The 25,855-nt window shown below is 41.5% G+C and overlaps 1 protein-coding gene across 1 annotated transcript in view; it reads left to right on the forward strand.

Annotated features, from left to right (window-relative positions):
- The first annotated feature begins 21,878 nt into the window (after positions 1-21,878).
- LOC136876294 (juvenile hormone esterase) overlaps positions 21,879-25,855 on the forward strand; it is a 533,707-nt gene continuing 529,730 nt past the window's right edge. The window contains exon 1 of the mRNA XM_068228365.1: positions 21,879-22,035. The gene's annotated coding sequence lies outside the window, so the exon portion shown is untranslated. The remainder of the gene's footprint in view (positions 22,036-25,855) is intronic.

Consider the following 25,855-nt stretch of genomic DNA (forward strand, 5'->3'; position numbering starts at 1 on the left):
TTATGCATGCACCCGGACGACATAAAATTAAAGTAGGTATATTGCCCGCTGCTAGTTAAAAGAAGCCGTCACTTAGTAGTACTGGGGCTTAGTTCCATTATGCGGCCAGAAGGCGGCATTTACTTGAATAAGGAATTTTATTTAGAAATATTAAAGATCAGCTTCCGTGGCTCAGGCGGCGGCGCGCCGGCCTCTCACCGCTGAGTTCCGTGTTTCAAATCCCGGTCACTCCATGTGAGATTTGTGCTGGACAAAGCGGAGGCAGGACTGGTTTTTCTCCGGATACTCCGATTTTCCCTGTCATAATTCATTCCAGCACCCTCTCTGTCATTCAGTAATCATTGCTCCAGAGGAGTGCGACAGGCATCGGCAGCCGGTACAATTCCTATCCTCGCCACTACATGGGGGCTTCATTCATTCCATTCCTGACCCGGTCGAATGAATGGAAACAGGCTGTGGATTTTCATTCATTTAGAGATATTAAAGATCACGACAGATACTTCACTCATTTTGTTTCAACACTTGGAGATTAATTTGGAAAAAAGACGTATTTCTATTTTTCGTAGAGTTCGTGTATTTGCTTATTTCAATAGATTGTCTACCCGACACACTTAAACCGAAAAAAAAAGAATATTCATTAGGCATCCGATTATTATGTGCGATATAACTGAATGATATTTGAAACTCATTCGATTATTGAAATTGATTTTTCATTCGATTATTTAAATAATCGGATGGAAGTTACGCGATTATTAAAAGTATTCCATTATCCCATCACTAATAGGGTGGACATTTATCCATTCAAAGGAGAACTGGCCCTGCTCATCAGTTTTGAGACTGGTCCAGGTAAGGAAACCTGTTCTTACTAATCCTCTTCCTGGAATTCGTGAGTTTTGAGACTCGTGAGTTTTGAGACGATACGCAGCTGAAAAACCGACTTCAAGAAGAGTGGCAGAAGATATCTCCCGATTATACCCGGAAATTAGTGGAGAGCATGCCAAGTCGACTCAGGGAAGTAATTAATATGAAAGGAAAGACAACCAGGCGCTGAACCTTTAGGATCATAAGTGAAAAAAGTATCCGAAGAACTTTGTGCAATATTGTTTTTGGTTTTATTTTGTTTTTTAATTATTATATTTTCATTGACAGTGTTCTTTAGAAGAATGGTGGACGTTTAGTTTTTATATTCCTTACAGAAACTTGTATTCAATTTATATCAGTGATTTATTATTACTGAAATCACTAATACAAAGGAAAACGTAATAAATCATGTCTGTCCGAATAATTATGCGAGTCACTGTAGGTAATATATCTTGTGCATTGCTTCCTTAGTCTAACCCCACCCATCGGCAGTCTTGAAAATGATGTTACCGACCTCGATAGCTGCAGTCGTTTGAGTGCGGCCAGTATCCAGTATTCGGGAGATAGTGGGTTCGGACCCCACTTTCGGCAACCCTGAAGATGGTTTTCCGTGGTTTCCCATTTTCACACCAGGAAAATGCTGCGGCTGTACCTAAATTAAGGCCAAGGACGTTTCCTTCCAACTCCTAGCCCTTTTATATCAAATCGTCGCCATAAGACCTATCTGTGTCGGTGCGACGTAAAGCAGTTTGCAAAAAAAAAAAAAGATGTTCCGTGGTTTTCCATTTTCACTGCAGCAGTATTTCGGTTGGGACAACGGCCCCTACATTCCCTCTCCCATCCCTGTGTCGCGAAAAAGCTATCAATGTTAGGGGTTGCAAACTCTGAACATAATTATTAACATCCTTCAAACGTGAACTGGCTGCGAGATTATGTATTTTCTGACTGTTCCTTCACTGAGATATTTGAACTTAAATTCCTTTCGCACTTCGGAATATGTATTACAACCCCTTAATTTACACAACTAGCTAGGAGTAATATTAATTCACGTATGTATTTTATCATAACGTAGCGAACTGCACATTATTATTATTATTATTATTATTATTATTATTATTATTATTATTATTATTATTATTATTCCTCTTCAAGTGCCATCTTCTCTCAAACGGTTGGCTTCCCTTACGTAGATTCTTGCTGTAGATGTTGAGGCATATTAGGCCTATTGCTCACGGTAAAATGTTTCGTAAAATTTGTTGTACAATTAATTTTATAAAAATTTGGTGAAAACAAGTTGTGTTGCTCACGGTAAAATTATTTTATAAAATCCGTGGATACATCAGGGTGGCCATCTATGAACTTACTTCTGAACTAAGATATGTATGTGTTGCCATCTATCGATAAACTTTTAAACCAAGAATCAGCTGTTCAACTTAATGTTTTTGAGAGTATGGCTCCAACAAACAAAGCAAAACTTGCTGCTTTAGCTGCAATCATATGTTGTAAAGTGGTAAAAAGGAAGAAAAGAAATGCCAGGAAATGCTGTACCCGGGATTGGAGCAAAAGAAGAGAAGAAGGTCCTTGGTCGAAAATTAGTTGAGGTTAGAAGACCAGTATTCATATAGGAATTCGCCGATTGTGTTTTTTGCCTCTCTTCTTGCATTTCTGCTGTGGTAAAGTGGCGTTTTAACTTCGCGCAAACAAGGATATTTCTGGTATTCGTCAGTAAAACACTAACAGCTTCTTTAGTCCACCCGGATCCTGCCATTTTAGAAAGAAGTGTTTGTTTACAATCGAGCTTCGCAGTCTTCACACGACGTAGCACCAGCATCACCGTGATGTCAGCTTCGCTGATTGGTTCGTTTCGTAAAATTAATTTTACGGAATAGAACATGTCCTATTTTATGAAAAGTTTTATCACAGGTTTTATAAAACTTGAATTTGACCGTGAGCAACAGAAATTTTATAAAATTAAATTATTGTACAATAAATTTGACAGAAAATTTTACCGTGAGCAACAGGCTATTAAAGATCAATAATGGCAGAGGCGAAGCAAGATTTCAAATTATCATTCCATGAGATGCGTCTTCTTCCCTGCCTTCTTTTGCCTTGTATTTTTCTTTGAAGACCAGTTGCAGTAGATGATAATTCTCTCCTCGTATCACATAATCGAGATACTGCAGCTTTCTGATTTTGACAGTGCTGAATATGTATTTACCCCTTACCATTCGACTCATTAGCTCATCATTTGTGACCTTATCTCTCAATCTCAACCGCATCTGCCCATTTCCATTTAGGGTCCGGCTCTCCAACACCCGGGGCGAGCCGGGCTGAGTGGCTCAGACGGTTAAGGCGCTGGCCTTCTGGCCCGAACTTGGCAGGTTCGATCCTGGCTCAGTCCGGCGGTATTTGAAGGTGCTCAAATACGTCAGGCTCGTGTCGGTAGATTTACTGGCACGTAAAAAGAACTCCTGCGGGACTAATTTCCGGCACCTCGGCGTCTCCGAAAACCGTAAAAGTAGTTAGTAGGACGTAAAGCAAATAACATTATTATTATTATTACTCCCGGAGCGTAGCGTGAAATTAAAAAATGGGAACGCTATAGTTTAAAAGCTCTAATGCTAGAAATAAAATGTGGAAGGGGGATATCCGAACACTATATCGAATGGTGCTCATATAAATAAATGTAAAAACATACAATGAAATCAAGAAATAATAATGTTAAAATAACGGCTATATTAAAACATTGCAAGACTTACCTAAACTGTCTTAAACACCAAATCCACCCGTCGCTTCTTCTTCATTACGAACGTGTCAGTGACCTTCTTAATAAAAGGGCCATCAGAGGACAGTTCTCCTAAAAGTTTTCTTTCTACAGCTAAAATGTTTACATTACACAAACAGTGATTCGTCATTGAGTTTCTTAAATAGGTTTTAATCCTCTTGAGTGTAGTTATGGCTCTCTCACTACTTGCTGTGGTAGCGGGATATGTTGCAACCGAACACAATAGTACACATTGTCAAGTTATTCAAATGAAATCCAGTTGTGAAGATTTTCCACAGCTCCAGTTGGTAGAATTAGAAAATGAAAAAATCAAGAAACACAAGAAAGAATTCCTTAAGACGAAAAATTCCAAACTATAAAGCATTATCCTGGTTATTTTACAAGGGGGAGTCAGAAGAAAACGGAACACCCGCCATAACACACATTCCGCGCAAAAGGTGTTGTTACGTATCGATACTGCCATCGCTGTTGTAGGAGAACTGCATAGTGACAACTCACAGTTGCACGGAGTGTTGGGTTATATCTTTGTTGGTGCGCGGACTGATCTAGTGTGTTCCTCCATCTGTAGAAATGGAGGCAAGCAAAGAAGATGAGAGAAGTGTGGTTCGTTTTCTGGTGGATGACGGTGCTGAAGTACGCAAAACGAAACGTCGCATATCTTCTGTGTATGGCGAACACTACATGTCCATGGTGAGCCTGCACGTGTGGCATACGAGATTCCGAGAAAGGGGCACATCACTGCAAGACGATGCCCGTCGGTTTTATTCGGATGAGGAAGTGCAAGAGTGTGTGCGGTTGTGGATCCGTCAGCGACCTGCGTCTTTCTACAAAACTGGAATTGATCGTCTCGTCTCCCAGTGGGATAAATGTATTAACGCTTTTGGTAATTACTTTAGAATGAAACCATTCCATGGCCACGTTGTAGTGGGTGTTCGGTTTTCATTTGACCTCCCTTGTAATTCTGATCAGTTTTAAAACGAGTTATTTAATATTTATGCAGATGAACAAATGCATTTATCACCACAAAAACTATTGAAGTATTTGATTGTAAATGACATTATCTAAGGCGAACATACCTGAAACTTGGTTTGAGCGATAGGCCTGTTCGGTAGATGTTTAATGATTTGGGTGGATTTGCACAATGCATTCAAGTTGCTCAGCATCTGGCTGAAAGTGATGAGCGATCCCGATTACAGTATTGCAGCCGAGTTTTGTTCATGATGCATGAGGATGCATATTTCAGATGAAACCGTATTCATTTTGATGACTGCATTAACCGATATCAACTCCTTCCCAGCACCCTTCCTGATCACCGGATCTCACGATCCCAGGTGCCTAAATATGGAGCATATTGAATAAATCAGTTTTCAAGACAGATGAGCAACCTATACAGGACTGTAAGCTCTTCGGACAAAACATAATCGGCCTAGTGCGCACGCACTGATGGATCGTTAAGCCTGTACAGATGGCACAGCGAACGAGTCCCGTGCTCAAACCCACGTGCACCGCCTCTGCGTCAGCATGAGGCAGTGTAGGTCAGCATTGGTACAGCTCATTCCACCTTAAGAAATCAGTATTGCTCTTACGGACCTACAAGGAGTGAACACACGTCCTCTAAGACACACATAATTCCTCGTGATAAAGGGATATTACACTGTATTTTATAATATAATGAATTTAATTTCGTGTGGCTATTACTAGCCGAGTGCAACCCTTGTAAGGCAGACCCTCCGATGAGGGTGGGCGGCATCTGCCATGTTTAGGTAACTGCGTGTTATTGTGGTGGAGGATAGTGTCATGTGTGGTGTGTGAGTTGCAGGGATGTTGGGGACAGCATAAACACCCAGCCCCCGGGCCATTGGAATTAACCAATGAAGGTTAAAATCCCCGACCCGGCCGGGAATCGAACCCGGGACCCTTTGAACCGAAGGCCAGTACGCTGACCATTCAGCCAACGAGTCGGACTATAATATAATGAAAGACAGATAAAAAGGACGAGGCATTCCTGCTCATGAGTAATTAAAATAACTACATAACATATTATTTTTCATAAATATATTCGTAGGGAGGAAGCACAATGGCAGGAACAGCCATCGCTTCGTTGCCTTCCTTCATTTTCCTTCTTCTGTGTTGGTCTGGTACAAGCCTTGTGCAGTCCCTCACTCTGTGAACCGCCACCAGCTCACTTCTGTAGTGAAGACATCTACAGTATTTATTTGTTGGGTGTATGTTTTTAGGCTTTAAATCAGTGCGTACTTATATTGAGTGAGAGTTTGTTAAATATTGCATAGTATTTGTGTGTGTTCTATTATTTTCGTGTTGTACAGAAGTTGTTACTAAAGATTTTGGTGTTTTGGTGTGCAGCGATACGTTGTAACTAATTCATGAATACTAATAAATAAAATCATGAATAAAATATGTAAATAAAAAATATTGCTCAAAACTTCATAAAATACCTGAAATAAATTAATAAAAACATTTAATCGAAATGTCTGTAGTATGGGCGCCAGAGTTCACCAGAATGGATCCCTCGAATTTAGATACAGCATGATAAACTTTATATCCCAGGGCGTGCACATAATGCTGCGTAGTGGTACATCTGCTGCAGGCCTTACCTAACCTCCTGAAAACGACTAAATAGGTAGGAACTGCACCTAGGTTCATCAATAACTCCACTGATTCTAAAATAGCTAACTATATTCTTAACAAAATCCGTGCATAAGCACCTCATCAACACACAAAATTATACATATAATACACACACAAAACATTGCTGGAAGACTCCATATTTACAACAACAACAATAATGAAAACCGTGGGAAAACGAAAGTGAGAACTAAACTACCATTTGTAGATGGTCCGATGAACAATGTACATGTATGTAGATAAATACCCTTCACTGTCCCTGTATCAATACTACTTGCCAATTCTCATAATCAGCACTTCTAACATCACACAGATACTGTACCTCGTAATACTGTGTTCACAGACTTTAACACTTGTTGTAAAGATATACACATTTAAGTAACACACGCTTATCGATCCTGAACATAAATTATGGAAAGTCTGAGATAGCTTTCACCAACATATAATGCCAGGCCGCCACAAGTACTACAACACTTAATGAGCAAGCACTCCACAATCAGCCACTTTCCACGAACATAACAAGACTACGCTCCACGAACGTTTGATGTCCAGTCCAATGCAGCCGTGTCACTCCAGTACCGTGTATCAGCACCACTTCCTTCCCGTACAGTGTGTCAGTTGTGGTTCTCTTCCGTAGTGATTCTCTGGTTCCCTCCGTTTGATCAACTTTTATAGACATCAGCATCCCCCTCCTCTCAGATGATACGTCTGGATTGGTGCTTGCCAGCCAATCATGAGTGAACCTCTTGTCAAGACCATGCCCTGAACTTCTCCTTGCTCCCAAGAGATAAACAAACTCTGGGGTTTATTACACGAGTCATCGAACTTCCCTAATACAACAACAAGCTCATATAATCAGGCTGGGATATATACATGACTCATAGAACTTCCCGACACAAGTACATCACAACAAACACTGGGGTAGCCACATGCCTCATCCAAATTACCAGAGTTATTAAAGCAATGTTTTCCCACTCGTGCAAAACAAATTACTCATACTACCTATAGGATACCTTCCAGCTTACAAAGATTAATGACAAAATATACAAATGAAATACTGATAATAATAATAATAATAATAATAATAATCATAAATCGAATACTGACAATAATATCTCTAACTTCTACATACAGTTCGAGGGTGTGATATATGTACTATCACAACGTCATGACATAACTTGTACTGATAAAAGAAACTGCCGTGTATTTGTGCTTGGTTTTGTTATTTAGCTGTTCTTTCTTAAGCGCATTATAATTTTGCCACTCTTTTACGACAGCATTTAATTTTTACTATTGTTTTTGTGAGCGTTGCCTGGGGAAATATATTAAATGCAATTAAATGCATCCCTCAACCCTCGAGCCCATAAAAATATTGCTTTCCTATTTTTTGCCCCAATTTGCCTTACACTTCAATGCTGAGATTTTTTATGTGCCGTAGTATACCTCTGAATCCGTACAAACCAAAAATAGCCCCTGTAAACCCCCCGTCCCCTTTACTTCATAAAAGTAATTTGCAGCTCAGTTTCTTCCGCTCTTTATCTTGAACATAAATACTGAATTTTACAAATTTATGTGCCATCGTTTTCTTGTAATGGTGTTGAGCAAAGCCGTTCCATATGACAACCCTGTTGTCGTAAGAGCAATACTGTTTTCTTGGCATGTACTATAGATGTAAAAATGTGACACAGTGACAAGAAGTGGCAATCGTGTTTGGCCGTGCCCATGGCCATACGGTGTGTGAAGTTACTGGACTTGTTGGTGCTTCACTACAAATAGTGGTGTACTACACGTGGCCACGAAACACGATGTCAGAATTGTGGTCGGAAGAAAGAAGTGTTTCACGGCTTTTGAATTAAAATCGCTTCCAAACCTGACAGAAATTGCTGCAGTCGGTGAACGAAGGTCCATCCGAAACTTTTAGCAAATTAATTAGAGAATTAATAATTGATGATCAGAACATTGGTGTTAACAATATTAATAATACTAAGTTGATGAAATGCATAAGCACAACTCAGCTCTATAGAGGTTAGCTTATCGCTTGCTGGTTTCAATTCACTATAAGCCAGGAAGGCATGATAGTTTCATAACTACGTATTTACTATGAGTACAGTAAAAAAACATAGGGATACACTAAATCCCATACAGATGTTAGATAGTTTCTGCCCATAAATTGGCCTCTTTAAGGGCGTTAGGTTTGGCTACGCTCCAGGTCTTCCAAAGCACAAATAATGGGCAGCATGCCAGGTGTTCAATTGTCCGTATTTTACCATAGTCTCAAAACGCTGTTTCGGTGAAGACGTTCCATTTCTGCAGATTCGCCCAGGTTCTACCAACGTCAGATCTGAACCTGTTTCCAGAACATGGACAATCCTTTTTTTTAAATCTTCGGAAAGTCTCAAAGGATCTTCGGAAAAAGCTACGGTCACCAAATGGAAGGATATAACCCCCATCTCTTGAACTGGATGGAACTAAGGTTACGAACATACCGAAGATGCATCGCAGCTCGCGGTCGCGGTTTACATCGCGGTCGATGCCTCGATGTCACCTCCTGGTAGCACAACCACACAGTTTTAAATGGAACAGTTCATGTCAAAGATGCTCGCTTCCATTCACCATCGCGATTTACCAGGAGGTCTAGCGCCTTGACAAGAAAGTTTGTGTTCTCATCGCTGTAGAACGGGAGGCATCGATGTAGCTTGCTCCTGATTGGCTTGTCCTGATTGAGATCACGTGATATATCCCCCGTTCTGCTGTGCCCTTGATCCAGGTGTCCACAGAGTTCGCGTGTGTATTCGTGTGGTAGTTATTGTACTTCACAGTATCAATTTTCGATTCCACATTGTTGTATACGTATTGGAACGTCTCAAGGGACATTCTCATGTATGAATGGTATCTGTCCGGGTGGTGTTTCAGTTCTTCAGTGCCTGCCTTCTTTGATTTATAAGATGAGCATTCCACTAGTGGCGGGCTGACTAATTTTAAAGTAGCCACGATCGCGTGCTTATGCACAATGAATCACTATCTCCACTGTCACTTGAATATATACTCTATACTTGTAAAAGCTCAGGAGTAGAGGATAAATTATCTTTAACTTGAACGCAGAGATCTGAACATTACGTCCACTCACTGTAAACACATGTCAGAACACTGAAAGGTAAACCTCCCCGGGATGTTCACCCTCCATCGACCGCGACGTAAAACGCGACCGCGACGTAAACCTCGACCGCGACCGCGAGCTGCGATGCATCTTCGGTTATGTTCGTACCCTTAGTTCCATCCAGTTCAAGAGATGGGGGTTATATCCTTCCATTTGGTGACCGTAGCTTTTATCAGATCAAAAATTGGATGTATGGCTGTTCAGGCGTTTGCTCTATTACCAGCATTTCGTCTTAGGTCTGACACTAGACTCGTCAGAGTGGGATGTGTCAGACCCTACCCACTGATGCTGGGGTGTATGCAGGTGAACTTATCAGAAGCCTCTTATGTGGCACAGTCTGATAACTGCATACGGGAGATAAAACTCCACAATGGAATTAATGCCCGCCTCACTAGGCTTCTGATAAGTTCACCTGCATACACCCCAGCATCAGTGGGTAGGGTCTGACACATCCCACTCTGACGAGTCTAGTGTCAGACCTAAGACGAAATGCTGGTAATAGAGCAAACGCCTGAACAGCCATACATCCAATTTTTGATCTGATATATGATATGCTCTATTGGTGGAAAAATATCTAATTCCCTTCATGGGAATTTAGTATGACCGTAGCTTTTTCCGAAGATCCTTTGAGACTTTCCGAGGATTTCAAAAAATTCTTTCCCGGACTTTAATCTGGATTATGCGGATTTATATCCAAAGAGTGGATGCTAATACTGTAGAGTTGATTTAATCCTTTCGTTATTTGCGGCAATAACTATCCTGACGTCAGAAGGAGCAATACCAGGAAGATAATTGATTTTGTCAATTGGAGTGTGTCTCGGGGCACCAAGGATTATTCTACAGCTTTCGCTGAGGACAATAGTTTAACGTTCTTGACCGACTTTCTTGCCTGTTACGAGTATATCAATAGCTCCTCGACTGAACTCGTGAGGTTGAGTTAACACCGTTAAGCCCTCGATTCAAATTGTGGACCTGTGGGTAAACAGAAAGGCTACCCCTGTAATACGGGGCTGGAACACACCATTAACCCCTAATAGTTTAAACATGTTTATCACAACACTTCTATTTCTCAAACCAATACCCTGTGAGCGTTGGGAAAATGTTCCCTTCTCTCTTCAGGCAGAGTCAAGAGGGGAAGATTTCCATTGTTTCTAAAATTAAAATTCATAAAATTAGGGGACAAGACAATGTTCTGAACAACGAATACAAAGAACAGTATGCCGCAGAAATTCAGTAAGTACAGCCTAAGTTTTATAGCATTGTAATGTACAGGTGTCCCAAAAGTTCGTCAACATTTGATGAGGCAATAGGCCTACTCCACGGAATATTGGAGGTAGAAAGGTTATAATTGACCCACATGATTGGTATGACATGGGGTTTTATTGACACCAAAATAAAACAAATAAAGCTTCACTAACAGAGCCTTTTCTGGTAACGTCAACAAGCCGCGACTGCAGACGCGTCTGACTCCCTCTTCTTCTTCTTCTTCTTCTGCTGTTGCTGCTTCCAAGTTTTCATTCCCAAACCTGAAGGAGTGAGACGGGTCACCTAGTGGATGTCGCCCTCTCCCTGACCAGGGGATTGGACGGGGTAGTTACGGATTGGAGAAAGAGGGAGATGGGAAATAAACGCCCTCTCACACGACAGCTCCATTTATACCGTTCACGGGTCTCTTGCGGCATCACTGACGTGTTTCTTTCCAGCGCCATCTGTTGGCCTGTTTGCGCACTCGTTGTTGGTGTCAATAAAACCCCGATGTCATGTCAAGCATGTGTGGACATTTGTACCTGACTTGTTACTGTCCAGCGCCATCTGTTGATCACTTTGTGTACTTTATTTTGGTGTCAACAAAACCCCTTATCATGCCGATCATGTGTGTGTCAATTATTACCTCTCTACCTCCAATATTCCGTGAAGTATTGCCTCATCAAATGTTAACGGACCTTTTGGCCAACCTGTGTTTCAAATAGTACAACTCTTACGTGGGATACCTTGTAGAGGAGAGATATGTTCACTGCGACAGCTAGGGACCGACCCACCAGCGTTCAGAAATACGTACATGTGCTTTTATCATCTAATTTAATTTAGCACGCACCATTCTCCATTGCTGAATTACGCACTAGCATTTTCATTGACTGTGATATAATCGGATTTGACGTCATTCCCAGCAATCAAGACAATTACATTACGTCACCAACCCGCACATAATAAAAACGCAACAAAATGCAACCTGTAATTGCCCTACGGAATGCTAGAGGCCTAAAGCCACCTCACTTTTCTTGATCACAGGCCAATGGTTTTGTCACTAGCTGCACCTAACCAATCCAGACCAATGGTTTTGTCACTAGCCGCACTTAACCAATCCAGACCAATGGTTTTGTCACTAGCTGCACCTAACCAATCCAGACCAATGGTTTTGTCACTAGTCGCACCTAACCAATCCAGACCAATGGTTTTGTCACTAACCGTCATACTTTCATCTGAGAATGTACCACTAGTTCGTAAGTTCAAAAGTTGGCAGCGTTGTGAACCACTCGATCGCGTTGACCGCAAAAAGTCCGCGAGAAACAAACAAACGACAATAAAATGGCGTCTAGATCTTTACGCCAAGAAAGGCCGCAGATACTGAACATTTTCTCAGAATAAATAACCGTAACATAACGTCCACACTACAGACATGTGTAAATTCCACCACTTACCTCTGACTCTGGTAGTGTCGCTGGTGCGACCTGGGTCACACATGTGGATTTGATTCAGTTTTATGGCCGGACATCCTTCGTGACGCCAACCTTACGTGAGGGGATGGTATAAATCACAGATAACCCTGAATTACTTTTTAAATTAAAATTCGCACCTATAGCCTACTGTATTTCTCATGCAGTAGACCTGGCTGCTACCGAGTTAGCCGTGCGGTTAGGGTCGCGTAGCTGTGAGCTTGCATTCGGAAGATAATGGGTTCGAATCCCACGGTAGGCAGCCCTGAAGAGGGGTTTTCGCAGTTTTCCATGTTCACTCCAGGCAAATGCTGGGGCTATAAATTAATTAAGGCAATTAATCTCAACCTTCTATTACTCTACTAAAATGCTCGTATTTTTCATACTCTCTCTAGTGTAATTCATAAAAACACTAATCAAAAATTAAAATTTGAAGTATGTAAATTAATTTTCAAGATAAAAGACTGGATGAGGAGCGTAACCAGTGTTGCAAAACTCCGAAAATTGAAAAACTGTACAGTAATTCAAAATAAACGGTATTCTTTATCGTAAAACCGTGCAGTACTAATATTCACCCAAATACACTACAATTCAATAGAATGCATGCGATAACAGCAAATAGCAATAATACCAAATAGGAATACTTAAATGGTCCGCCTCTGTGGTGTAGTGGTTAGTGTGATTAGCTGCCACTCCAGGAGGCCCGGGTTCGATTCCCGGCTCTGCCACGAGGGCTGGAACGGGGTCCACTCAGCCTGGGGAGGTAAACTGAGTAGAGGTGGGTTCGATTCCCCCCTCAGCCATCCTGGAAGTGGTTTTCCGTGGTTTCCCACTTCTCCTCCAGGCAAATGCCGGAATGGTACCTAACTTAAGGCCACGGCTGCTTCCTTCCCTCTTCCTTGTCTATTCCTTCCAATCTTCCCATCCTGCCTCAAGGCCCCTGTTCAGCATAGCAGGTGAGGCCACCTGGGCGAGGTACTGGTCATCCTCCCCAGTTGTATCTCCCGACCCAGAGTCTGAAGCCCCAGGGCACTGCCCTTGATGCGGTAGAGGTGGGATCCCTCGCTGAGTCAGAGGAAAAAAACCGATCCTGGAGGGTAAACAGATAAAGGAGAAGAAGAAGAAGAATACTTAAATGCAACCTTCACACATTGTCCTTTCTTCACATGTTGGATCAGGACGCAGCGCTTCCTGTACTGTCTATACTCTCCCACGACTGCCTGTACTTTTGTTCCCTTCTGGGTGTTTTAATAGAAAGTTTTAAGTTTTTGGGCGTCGAAGGACCTCGTTTATTTTTGGAATCAGAAGTTAACCGCATTTTTACTTATTAAACATTCAAAATAAACGCCAAAGAAAATCTTATATTTATAATTAATATATCGTAAGCTAACGAACAAGGAATTGACGCAATGCACTGTCACACAAAAGAATTGTAAGTACATCACAGTATTATTCATAAATTTGACGAACATAAAAAAAACCAAACCAAAAAAAACCCAAACTAAACCCCATGGCACTACAGCCCTTGAATGACCTTGGCCTACCAAGCGACCGCTGCTCAGCCCGAAGGCGTGACGAACATAAGATTTACAAATAGACGCTATTACACCACATTTGACTGGTTAACAAACGAGTGATAGAGTTCTTTGTGGACTCATTCAAGAGTGTGACTGTACATATGTACGATTACGGAGATCCACAGCTGATAAAGTTTGAACTGGGGTAATCCCGGCCTCGCAGTGAGACAGAAAATTACCACGTGTCAGACTATTCAGGCGCTTCATTGGTTGACCTGAAACCAGCTCAAAGGCGAATCACAACATTCAAAGCTTGGGCGTCCCCTGGAGAAATGAAGGCCACGTCATACAAGTCCGGGAAATGAGGTATGCTCAAACAGCAGACAAAAATAATTTTGTAAACAAAAACTGAACATTTCCAATAATAAAAACACTTCATTTACAAATTTGGCAGAAGCGTATATAATGCTTAAGGTTTGACATGAACTGTACACCGTGCACAGAAGGATAAAAAGGGAATTCTGGGCCAGGGGCTACTGCGCAAGATGGCCGCTATACATGGGATCTTATGGGACAAACTCCTTGCACCTGGGCTAGGGGTTACGGCGCAAGATGGCCACTATACTTGGGCTCTTATGGGACTAACGCCTTGCACCTGGGCTAGGGGCTACTGCGCAAGATTGTGGCTATACATAGACTCTTATGGAGAAAGCTAGCATAGGGGCACGTGCGCAAGATAACGGCTATACATAGGCTCTTATGGAGAAAGCTAGCAGAGGGGCACGTGCGCAAGATAGCGGCTATATATAGGCTCTTATGGAGAAAGCTGGCACAGGGGACACATACGATTTAAGGAGACGGCATAGGGGCCTCTGTAGTAGGGATAAAAAGGGAATTCTGGGCCAGGGGCTACTGCGCAAGATGGCCGCTATACATGGGCTCTTATGGGACAAACTCCTTGCACCTGGGCTAGGGGCTACGGCGCAAGATGGCCACTATACATGGGCTCTTATGGGACAAACTACTTGCACGGTTGGCAACGCTGAGTACAACTTGCGCACCGGTACCTGTAGCAGCAAGACGCCCCCAGTTTTGGCGGCATCGAATTCCCCCCGTCTCTCCGAGGGGTAATTATTTAAAGTGATAAATTCAACTTAGTGAGGAAACCATTCTCAGGACAGCCGACAGTGGGACCAGTCCACCACCTCCCAAATGCAGAGCTGTAAAACTACAGTAAAGTGGTGGCCACTGTTAGCCGAAGCTCCTTTGTTTGGTCCTTACTGTAGGTTTCAATGACTGCAAGGCACAGCCTCTGCATTTGCCCGGTGTGAAAATGGGAAACCACGGAAAACCATCGTCAGGGCTGCCGACAGTGGGGTTCGAACCTACTATCTCCCGAAAGCAAGCTCACAGTTGCGCGCCCCTAACCGCACGGCCAACTCGCCCGGTTTTAATGATTTAAAAACAATCCTATTAAAGGACACTCAACTGAGATTTTAGACACATGGTACCTATAGAGTTAGTAAATACGGTAGAACCCCGCTTAACCGAAATTCTCTTAACCGAAACCCGGCTTAACTGAAATGCTCTTGCAAAGTTGTGTTTTAATATTTTGTTTTTACCCTCTCGTTCTTAGCCGTCGATATTAGTAATTCTCTTGCTATACGTGCTGAGAGGTACTAGGCAAACCCTAATTTTATGTTATGACTTATGCCAGAATGCACGTGTAGCATAAAATGAAACAGTTTCTTACCCTCTAGTTCGTTCCATGATACGTTTTTCTTGAATAAGCAGGAATTATTATTACTGTATTATTATTATTATTATTATTATTATTATTATTATTATTATTATTATTATTATTATTATTATTATTATTATTATTATTATTCAGAAGGCATCTGTGGAACGCAAATGTGAAAGAAGGTGCTGGGGCGAATGGGTCTAACTACAATGTCAAGAATTAAATTTAAAACTTAAACTGAAGGTTATATTTTCAGAACTTCAAACGTAACAGTTTTTTCATGACAATATTATAAGTAGCAATCATAAAACAAGCCTAGGAACGACAAGATTAGTGGTTTTAACAAATCCTGGGCTTCAAGCCCTAGCTTTACTTTTCCTGACCTCCTGGCTCAAATTTACAAACGAGCACAAATTTGTACAAGGGCAGAAATCCCCTAATTTGAAGAGCACTTGCTCCCAAAATTACAACATCTAGCCTTCAAGAGGCATTCATTAATCTTACAAAAACTTCGAAAAAGAGCTAACAGGCTCTCATTTTTCCAAGCCTATTCAAGGCAACATCAACTTACAATTTTCGGCCTCTCAATGCACAACTTACAATTGGAAAATTATTATACAGGGATATTTAATACCCAACCTACTGGGCCTTCATGGAAAAAGAATAACGGTTAAATAAATGGCCCGAACACAAAATGAATGGAGGCGAATACTTGCACACCTAGATAAGAACACTTAAAACCTAAAGGGCACTAGGCTGATGAAACAGGGGCTATTCCCAAACTACTGAGGTGACTCTAATAAGGGTAAATTAATCATTACGGAAAGGAAGTAAAACAGTTACAAAACGTAGTCACCTCAAACCAAGATGAAGAGGAGCTCGAGAGGGTACATCACTCTCTATCCCCGATTTACAGTTAAAGATTATATGTAGTTTTTACATTAGCCGGCAGAAAGTTACATTTTTAGAAAAGTAGGTTACATAGTTAATGATTCGGACTTTTCCCTCGTGTTAAACTGCGGAGAAAGAAAGATATTATGTGGCCATTACCTTGTAGATGTACTACTGACCGATGAAAGAGGCCGCCCGCTTCCTGCTTTGACACACACACTCAATAAGATGACGATCAATTGGCCAAGAAACGAGAAAAGCCGCAGTTTATAAACCCTCAGGGAAGGTTCGAGATCATTCAGGAATAAACCAGCCACACCCTCTCACTTTTATTGGTAGGTTTCAAAAGTAACACTCAGAATCGGAGAAGAAGCCTGTGATAGGTAGAGAATTAATTACAGAAATTAGTAATTGGTTGGCTTCAAAACTGGCGGAAAGAAAAGGTAAATATTGCCAACCCAAAAATAAATGAACATCAAATAGTTAAAAAACCTAGAAATACAAAACTTCTTTAACTTATGGGTTCTTTCACTTCGCACCAGGGTGCATGATCGTAGTTTTTAGTGGTGTCCTCTGTGAAAAAATGTCCAAACTTGTTGATGATTGTCAAACAAAACAAGGAGAAATTCACTCAGGTTAGGCAACTACACATTAACAAAATTACATAATATTTCGGTGGTGACATCTTCTGATTAAAGTACTAACTTGTTGTATTATTGGTTTCACATTTGATCGATAGAGGGGTTCTTTTAGGGGGTCATTTCGAATGCGCGGCGTAGAGGTGTACCTCCTGGTACAATTATTATTATTATTATTATTATTATTATTATTATTATTATTATTATTATTATTATTATTATTATTATTATTATTATTATTATTATTATTATTATTATTTCTGTATTATTCGCCATGAAGATTATGCAGATGACTCCGACCTTGACAATAACAGTTCTGAGAACTGATTTAATGCATTGGAGGTAAGAATGATTTCTAATTTTTATTAAAATACAATACCACACCCTTTATTTACAGCACTGTAATAAAATAACTGTATACACTATTCAGTTCAGTAGTAACAAAAAATTGTTTCATTATTTCAGATTACTTTGCGCTTTGTTGAACAAAGCGACGAATCTACACCAGCTGACGTATGGTTGATTAAACGGTGGCGCAACATAGCTGCACGACAGCGCTGCTCCAAGAACATTCAGAAGAAAATCACTGATTTTATACAGTGAGTGGCATTATGTAAACATTTTAATGTTAATATACAGTATGAACCTTTGCTTAACAGAGTTTATGCATTTTTATTTCGAGTTCCGAAAATATTTACCATGTGTCATCCGAAAAAAACGCGTCAACCGAAGTTGCTCCGCCCCCTCGATTTCGGATAAACAGGTTCTACTGTAGCAGCGGCGCGAGTTGAAATCTTAGCTATCTGGCAAAACGCTCCTCCCGCTGTGCTCATCAATGTAAATAAGGGACTTTTAAAATTGTGTGGATATTGGTATGGTTTTAAATTCTTACATGTAGACGTTCTCATTGACTATAGTACACTTGCGACGTTTCTCTCAAGTAGACAGAAAGCCCAAGGAGAAGAAATACAGGACAAATGCTCGATAAGAGAGGACGGTGTTCCATTGCAGTTAAGTAAATGAAATCAATTTACTGTTCATGTTAAGTCTTCTGACAACATACTTTTAAAATGAGGATACGTATATTTCGCTATATTTTGTGTAAATGTAATAAATGGAAAGGACTTCGGCATAGTTCTGCTCAACGACAGAAAGCATTCTCTCTCATACGAAGCGAATAAGCGAGATTTTTTGGCCTAAAAGCGCTGACAAGATTTTGGAGCTGGCTTTTTTCTTTTGCTAGTTGCTTTACGTCGGAGCTGGCTTTCTGAGCCCAAGTTGGCAGGTTCGATCCTAACTCAGTCCAGTGATATTTGGTGCTCAAATGTCTTCCTCATGTCGGAAATTTGCCGGTACGTAAAGGAACTCCTGTGGGACAACATTTCGACACCTCGGCGTCTCCGAAAACCGTAAAAGTAATCACTACGATGTAAAGACAATATTATTATTATTATTATTATTATTATTATTATTATTATTATTATTATTATTATTATTATTATTTTCTTTCTTTCTTTCTTTCTTAAACTGTTTACCCTCCAGTGTACCCTCGGACTCAGCGAGGGATCCTACCTCTTCCGCCTCAAGGGCAGTGACCTGGAGCGTAAGACATTGGGTCGGGGGATACAACTCTCACCTGCTATGCTGAACAGGGGCCTTGCGGGGGGATGGGGAGGTTGGAACCATCCCAGCATATGCTTGGAGGAGAAGTGGGGAAACCACGGAAAACCACTTCCAGGATGGCTGAGGTGGGAATCGAACCCACCTCTACTCAGTTGGCCTCATGAAGCTGAGTGGACCCCGCTCCAGCCGTCGTACCACTTTTCAAATTTCGTGGCAGAGCCGGGAATCGAACCCGGGCCTCCGGGGGGGGGGGTGGCAGCTAATCACACTAACCACTACACCACAGAGGCGGACCATTTAAGTATTCCTATTTGGTATTATTGCTATTTGCTGTTATCGCACGCATTCTATTGAATTTTAGTCTAACACTGGGATCATGCGGATATGATCTGCCAACACGATGTATACATATGCCTATATTCGTATACTCTTTCACTGGATTTTCTGGATGTTCGCTTAGAAAGACATGGCCATTCAATGAAAGAAAAATGTTTTCCCGTATATTTCCTAAAACATTAATTTCAGTCTTCATGGTTAAAGCCCAAAGAATCTCATTCACGCTGACAGGGAAAGAAACCGGGAAGTCAGCGCAAGTAGACCAATCCACATGGCGATAAATGTCACGCAAATCATTATTTTATTTGCACGAAAATGAATTTCAAATAAACATACGTGTGAAAGGATACGCCTTTGCCCTTTATAAACCTCCCTGTGCAGCCATAAGCTGCCCAGGAGACTGACCTTTTCGTTAAGAGAATTTATCTTCAATTTATCGAGAAACTCCCATAGTAAAAATGAAATGGCGTATGGCTTTTATTGCCGGGAGTGTGCTAGGAGAAGTTCCGCTCGCCAGGTGCAGGCCTTTTGATCTGACTCCCGTAGGCGACCTGCGCATCGTGATGAGGATGAAATGATCATGAAGACGACACATACACCCAGCCCCCGTGCCAGCGAAATTAACCAATTATGGTTAAAATTCCCAACCCTGCCGGGAATATAACTCGGAACCCCTATGACTAAAGGCCAGCACGCTAACCATTTAGCTATGGAGCCGGAATTAGTGATGGGTCGCGTGATGCAAAGCTCTCGATGCATTCTGAGCAAGCGATGCAGTTCGTGCCTCATAATGCTATCTCGATGTCGTATAGTGACGTCAGGCGCATGAGCTCTTTGTCTCGAGACAGTGCTGGGAAACGTATCGAGAGCTCTCGATGCATTTCGAGCAACTGATGCAGTCCATGACTCGTAATCCTATCTCAAAGTTTAAATCGGGACATCATGCGCATGCGGTATGTTATCCCTCGAGTCTCGACTATAGCCTACTTCGCCTGTTAATCAACTACTGACGTCTCCGAAAACCTTAATAAGTAGTTAGTGGGACGTAAAGCAAATAACATCATTATAACAACTAATGACGATACGCCAACTACGGTACTTTATAATCTACTCGCAGTCAACTTCCCTACCTGTACTTCCTGCATTTTTCTTAACCATTGTCCGTTTCCGTGGCGAATTGGTTAGCGTACTGGCGTTTCGTCCAAGGGTCTCTGGGTTCGATTCTCGGCTAGGTAAGATATTTTATCCTTCATTGATTAGTTCCTATGGTTCGGGGACTGGGTTTGTGAAATAAATAGTAATGAAGAGTGTGATATATTTTTAACATTTTATTGAAACGATGTCTTTTACGACGTATCGAGTTGTGTAATAATTTGAACAGAAAGTAAAATATACCGGTAATGGCATATACTGCTATATGTGTGCATGTATCCGATGAGGGACTCGTTCTCGGGTTAAGTCTCCTTCTGGACTATCGATACTTTTATGTAAGTATGGTAACAAGTAGATCGTTTCCTTGAAAACGGACCTGAAGGCACGTATACAGGATGAAGCCGAACTCCATCGACAAATTTTCGGAAATTGTTCAGGGAAACCTTCTGTGTATATTGGTATAAGGTACCCGTGGTCTCCGGTGTTTCGTTATAGAGTAGAACCGGTAATTAAATGATGATTTATTCGGTTTTATTACCGCAAACAAACTTATTTCTGTTAAAATACCTTGACAACAGAGAAAAGGTCTGCAATATTCAATAACCAAAACGTACAACACAAAACTGAGAGAAACAAAGCCTGTAATATGTAATAACCAAAACGTACAATACCGAACACAGAGTAGTGCGATAACCCTCTGTCGAAACACGTAGGCCCTACATCTTTATCCTAGTGTGTTCAATATGTTCTGTCAGTGCACCTACTGTTTTAAAGGTAACAATTCCATGTCGTTGGCTTCCAGCACGTTAATGAACTCCTGCGGGACAAAATTCCCACACCCAGGCGTCTGTCAAGAACTAGCATTTAGGACTGACGTAACACAACATTATTATGAGTACTATTTTCAGTGCAATACAGATGCAAAGCTAACTGATCTGATGACATGGCCACGAGGTAATCAGGTTTGTTTACATTATGATTGGTGTATATTGTATGTGTTGGAGTGGAAGAGATTTTATTATCTATTGGTTATTTTGTATATTTAGTAACGTTACAATTAATTAATTCTATTAGCGATCTGGTTGTTTCTGCACGAACAGGTGTGTGTTTGGTAGCCGAAACTCCGATGGCAAAACAAGAACAAACAAAAATATTTGAAGATAAGATTCGAACCGCTACAAAACGTAGCGGATGATAATGCCAAACGATGATATTTAGCCAACTGAGCCACGCTAACAGTTCGAGTTCAATGTTTACTAATCATTTCTGTTTCTGCTACATTCGTCCTGGCTGAGGTTCAATTGGAGCGTGCCTCGAGATGCATCGAGAAAGTGACGTCAGGCTCGAGTATCTCAAACGAGAGTTATGCCCATCTCTACGTAGATCTCGAAGATGCATCGAGAGTGGTGACGTCAGTCTCGAGTATCTCGAACGAGAGTTTCGCCCACCACTAGCCGGAATACTCCAGTAGTGACGGTGCCAAACAATTTTTGCCAAACAGCGCGCTCGTTCAACTTCGCACGCGATTGCAGCGCCAGTGCCACCTCTAACTCTATGGTGGTACCTGCCCACACTTATTTTTCCTTGACATGTGTGACCCCTTTTGAAGATATTGCGAAGACATTTCAATCAGGGGAATCTGTGAAGTGCACCCTGCAAAATTGTTTGCCTGAAATACGAGGATTCGAAGTGGCCAAGGAATGTAAACCCTGAAGCGTACTGTCGATAGTCAGGTGTCTCTGAACGTCACCAGACAAACACATCGTGGAATGTCTCGCTCAGTATGTGATGTTCTGTGTGAGTTGTATCAACAGTCTGCCATGGATCAAGTAACGGTGACGACAAAGAAATAAAAGTTGAAAATCAGTTCCAGCAATGCAAGATTTCACGAAGTGGAGATTGTTTCTTTCACTGTGTCCATCATACTGTGCGTACAAGGTGACAGCCAACACAAATGCAGCGTATGATAGGGTAAGTTATAATTATGTTTTCACTCTCTTCCTGAGGTTCAGCAACTGATTTTGTGGAAAGAACTTTACCTGTCCACTTTATGATAAGAGCTTTTTTTTAATAGGTTCTTACACTGTCACATTTATTACACAACCACGACTAGTGCTCCTAATTGTCCATAAACGTGTAATACTAACCATAAGTCATCCGTTTCTCACTACTTGTATTCGTATGACTTCAGGATATAGGGCTGTGAACTGTTTTACGGTTAGTTTTACACGTGATGTCACGGTTTGAAGTACGTGTTTTCATGTTTTTAACATGTGAAGACCTATACGCCTTCCAGTTATTGTGCTTCCATTTTCTCCAATAATACTGTATCAACGTTAAAACTAACAACGTTTCTAACTGTAGTTGCTATAAAAATTAAACATTTTAGAATAAAAAGGTTGCTACGCTCGATCACATAACACTTTAGAGGAATAAGCTCTCAAATTAGGTTGTTTTCCGTGGTTTACCATGTTTACATCAGGCATATGCTGGGACTGTACCTTAATAACGTTATTTGCTTTAAGCCCCACTAACTACTTTTACGGTTTTCGGAGAGTCTGTACCTTAATCAAGGCTACGGTCGCTTCTTTTCCGCTCGTAGCCCTTTCCTATCCCATCGTCGCCATAAGATGTATCTGTGTCGGTGCGACGTCAAAATAAAGCTATTAGCGTGGTAGTCACAGTGAACTAAAGATCCGTGTTGAGCAGGGGCGTAGCGGAGGAGGTTTACTGGGGGGTTGGAACCCCCACCACATGGGAATTTTACAAAATATAATAAACAGAAACCGACAATAAACAAGTGAAAGTCGATTCTAAGTGTTGGCTGTTACGAATATTCACAGAGACATATCTTTAAAACCAACAGATCTCCTGAATCTATTTTCTAAGAAGCCTCGAAAGTTGGATTTTAGATTGTAACCTGAACAAACCATTCGCTAAAAATTATTCACCTTTATCGTATTCGTTTTGTTCTGTTTTTTAATGTAATATTTTGTAGTGTACCGGTACTAGAACCTGAATGAAAATGAAAATCCACAGCCTATTTCCAGTCATTTGACCAGGTCAGGAATGGAATGAATGAACCCCCCAACTAGCGGCGAGGATAGGAATTGTGCCGGCTGCCCAACCCTGTCGCACTCCTCTGGGACAATGATTAATGAATGACAGATGAAATGAAATGATATTGGAGAGTGTTGCTGGAATGAATTACGACAGGGAAAACCGGAGTACCCGGAGAATAATCTGTCCCGCCTCCACTTTGTCGAGCACAAATTTCACATAGAGTGACCGGGATTTGAACCACGGAATCCAGTGGTGAGAGACCGGCACGCTACCGCCTGAATATCAACATAATTTATTTTTTATCTGTGTCCTTAAAATGGCGCGCCACACATGCACAAGCACCTTGATTATGTTGGACTATAACCCCTCCCCATCAGTCCATCCTGGCTACGCTACTGGTGTTGAGCTACAGGTTCACTATATGTCAGCTGAATGCCATCATTACGTTTCTGTGCGCAGTTTGTCTGGAGTTTCTTCACTGCATAATTAAATATGATTAGATATGCCAAATAATGTATTTCTGCAAAGGATCCTGGAGCCACGCTGTAGTTTTATCTTCATAGCCATCCATAAACGTTGTACTTTCTTCACATATGTTGTATATTACGAAGTTTTTTATGTATACGTTTTATTTTAACGTTAAAGGACCTACTACACTTCACTATTTACTGCACTATGATGATCATGAAATTACTACAAACACACACTAAATATCCCATGTAACGTGCTATTTTAACATATAATTCAATCGTATATTCTGTGTCGAATGGGAAGCTGTTTCCAATGGGGTCGTTTTATGGAGTAAAAATACTTTGGATTAGCATGTGATATTATTGGAGTGAAACTTCCCTCGGAGCGCAACGCATTCACTGAGTGGAATAATGCGGCAATATAGTGGTGGCTTCGTTGAACAATTCTGAGTAGCCCCTTGAAGTCAAAACGCTTCCCATTTGACGCAGCGTGTAAGGGCACTTACATTTTCAGTTTATATCTTTAGATATGTTCCAGTTCTTATTCGGTAATAAGACAAGACAAAATAATTAGGCCTAATGAAATGTAATTAGTCCGCCTCTGTGCTGTATCTGTTAGTGTTATTAGCTGCCACCCCCGGAGGCCCGGGTTTGATTCCCGGCTCTGCCACGAAATTTGAATAGTGGTACGAGGGCTGGAACGGAGTCCACTCAGCCTCGTGAGGTCAGCTGAGTAGAGGGGGGGGGGTTCGATTCCTTCCTCAGCCGTCCTGGAAGTGGTTTTCTGTGGTTTCCCACTTCTCCTCCAGGCAAATGCCGGGATGGTACCTAACTTAAGACCACGGTCGCTTCCTTCCCTCTTCCTTGTCTATCCCTTCCAAACTTCCCGTCTCCCCACAAGGCCTCTGTTGAGCACAGCAGGTGAGGCCGCTTGGGCGAGGTACTGGTCATCCTCCCCAGTTGTATCTCCTGACCCAGAGTCTGAAGCTCCAGGACACTGCTCTTGAGGCGGTAGAGGTGGGATCCCTCGCTGAGTCAGGGGGAAAAACCGACCGTGGGAAGGGGGGGGGGTAAACAGAAGAAGAATAAGAAGAAGAAGAATAAGAAGAAGAAGAAGAAGAAGAAGAAGAAGAAGAAGAAGAAGAAGAAATGTAACTTATAGTGAAATTATTTCTTTCCTGAGCTCATTTTTCCCGAAATCTGAAGAAAACTGTGAAAGACGCGCCCCTGACCCAGTTTAAAGCAATTTTATGTTCTATATGTACATGATAATTTCGGTCATTTTTATTGTTTAGGTCATATTTTAGTGATATACGATCATATTTCGTTATATTTTTAAGCATTTTTGTTTTAATTGAGGCATCGTTTTTAACAACGTACATGTTCATGCATCGAGTTTCAAACAAAGGATTTTAAAATACTGTGGTACAGGTAGGTGTATTTCCTTTCTTACCATGAAACAGATAGCAGGTTTATAAGACGTGATTCCGAGGACGTGATGCTGTACGAACGTACGCCAATACTTCACCTCTTTGGTCCTCCTTTAGGAGAACAGAGTGAGAACTGCTACTCAATGAATGTGTAGTTTTAACGTACCTACTGTAGCTTTATCAGTTGTTTGAATATATCTGTTTGCTAATTATCGCTAATAACGTTTTGGCACCTTCCGTATTATTTGCTACATATCCCTAAAATGCTTAAGTCATATTTTTTCTTTTTTTATCCGGGCTGAGTAGCTCAGGCGGTTGAGGCGCTCGCTTTCTGATCCCAAATTGGCAGGTTCGATCCTGGCTCAGTCCGGTGGTATTTGAAGGTGCTCAAATACGTCAGCCTCGTGTCCGTAGATTTACTGGCACGTAAAAGAACTCCTGGAGCCTCCGTGCCTCAGGCGGCAACGCGCTGGCCTCTCATGGCTGGATTCCGTGGTTCAAATCCCGGTCACTCCATGTGATATTTGTGCTGGATAAAGCGGAGGTGGGGCAAGTTTTTCTCCGGGAACTCCGGTTTTCCCTGTCAAAATTAATTCCAGCAACACTCTCCAATATCATTTCATTTCACCTGTCAGTCATTAATCATTGCCCCAAAGGAGTGCGACAAGCTTCGGCAGCCGGCACAATTCCTATCATCGCCGCTAGATCGGGGCTTCATTCATTCCATCCCTGACCCGGTCGTATAACTGGAAATAGGCTGTGGATTTTCATTCATTAAAAGAACTCCTACGGGACTAAATTTCAAAAACTCCGGCGTCTCCGAAATCC

The sequence above is a fragment of the Anabrus simplex genome, chromosome 6, assembly GCF_040414725.1.
Source record: "Anabrus simplex isolate iqAnaSimp1 chromosome 6, ASM4041472v1, whole genome shotgun sequence".
NCBI lineage: Eukaryota > Metazoa > Arthropoda > Insecta > Orthoptera > Tettigoniidae > Anabrus > Anabrus simplex.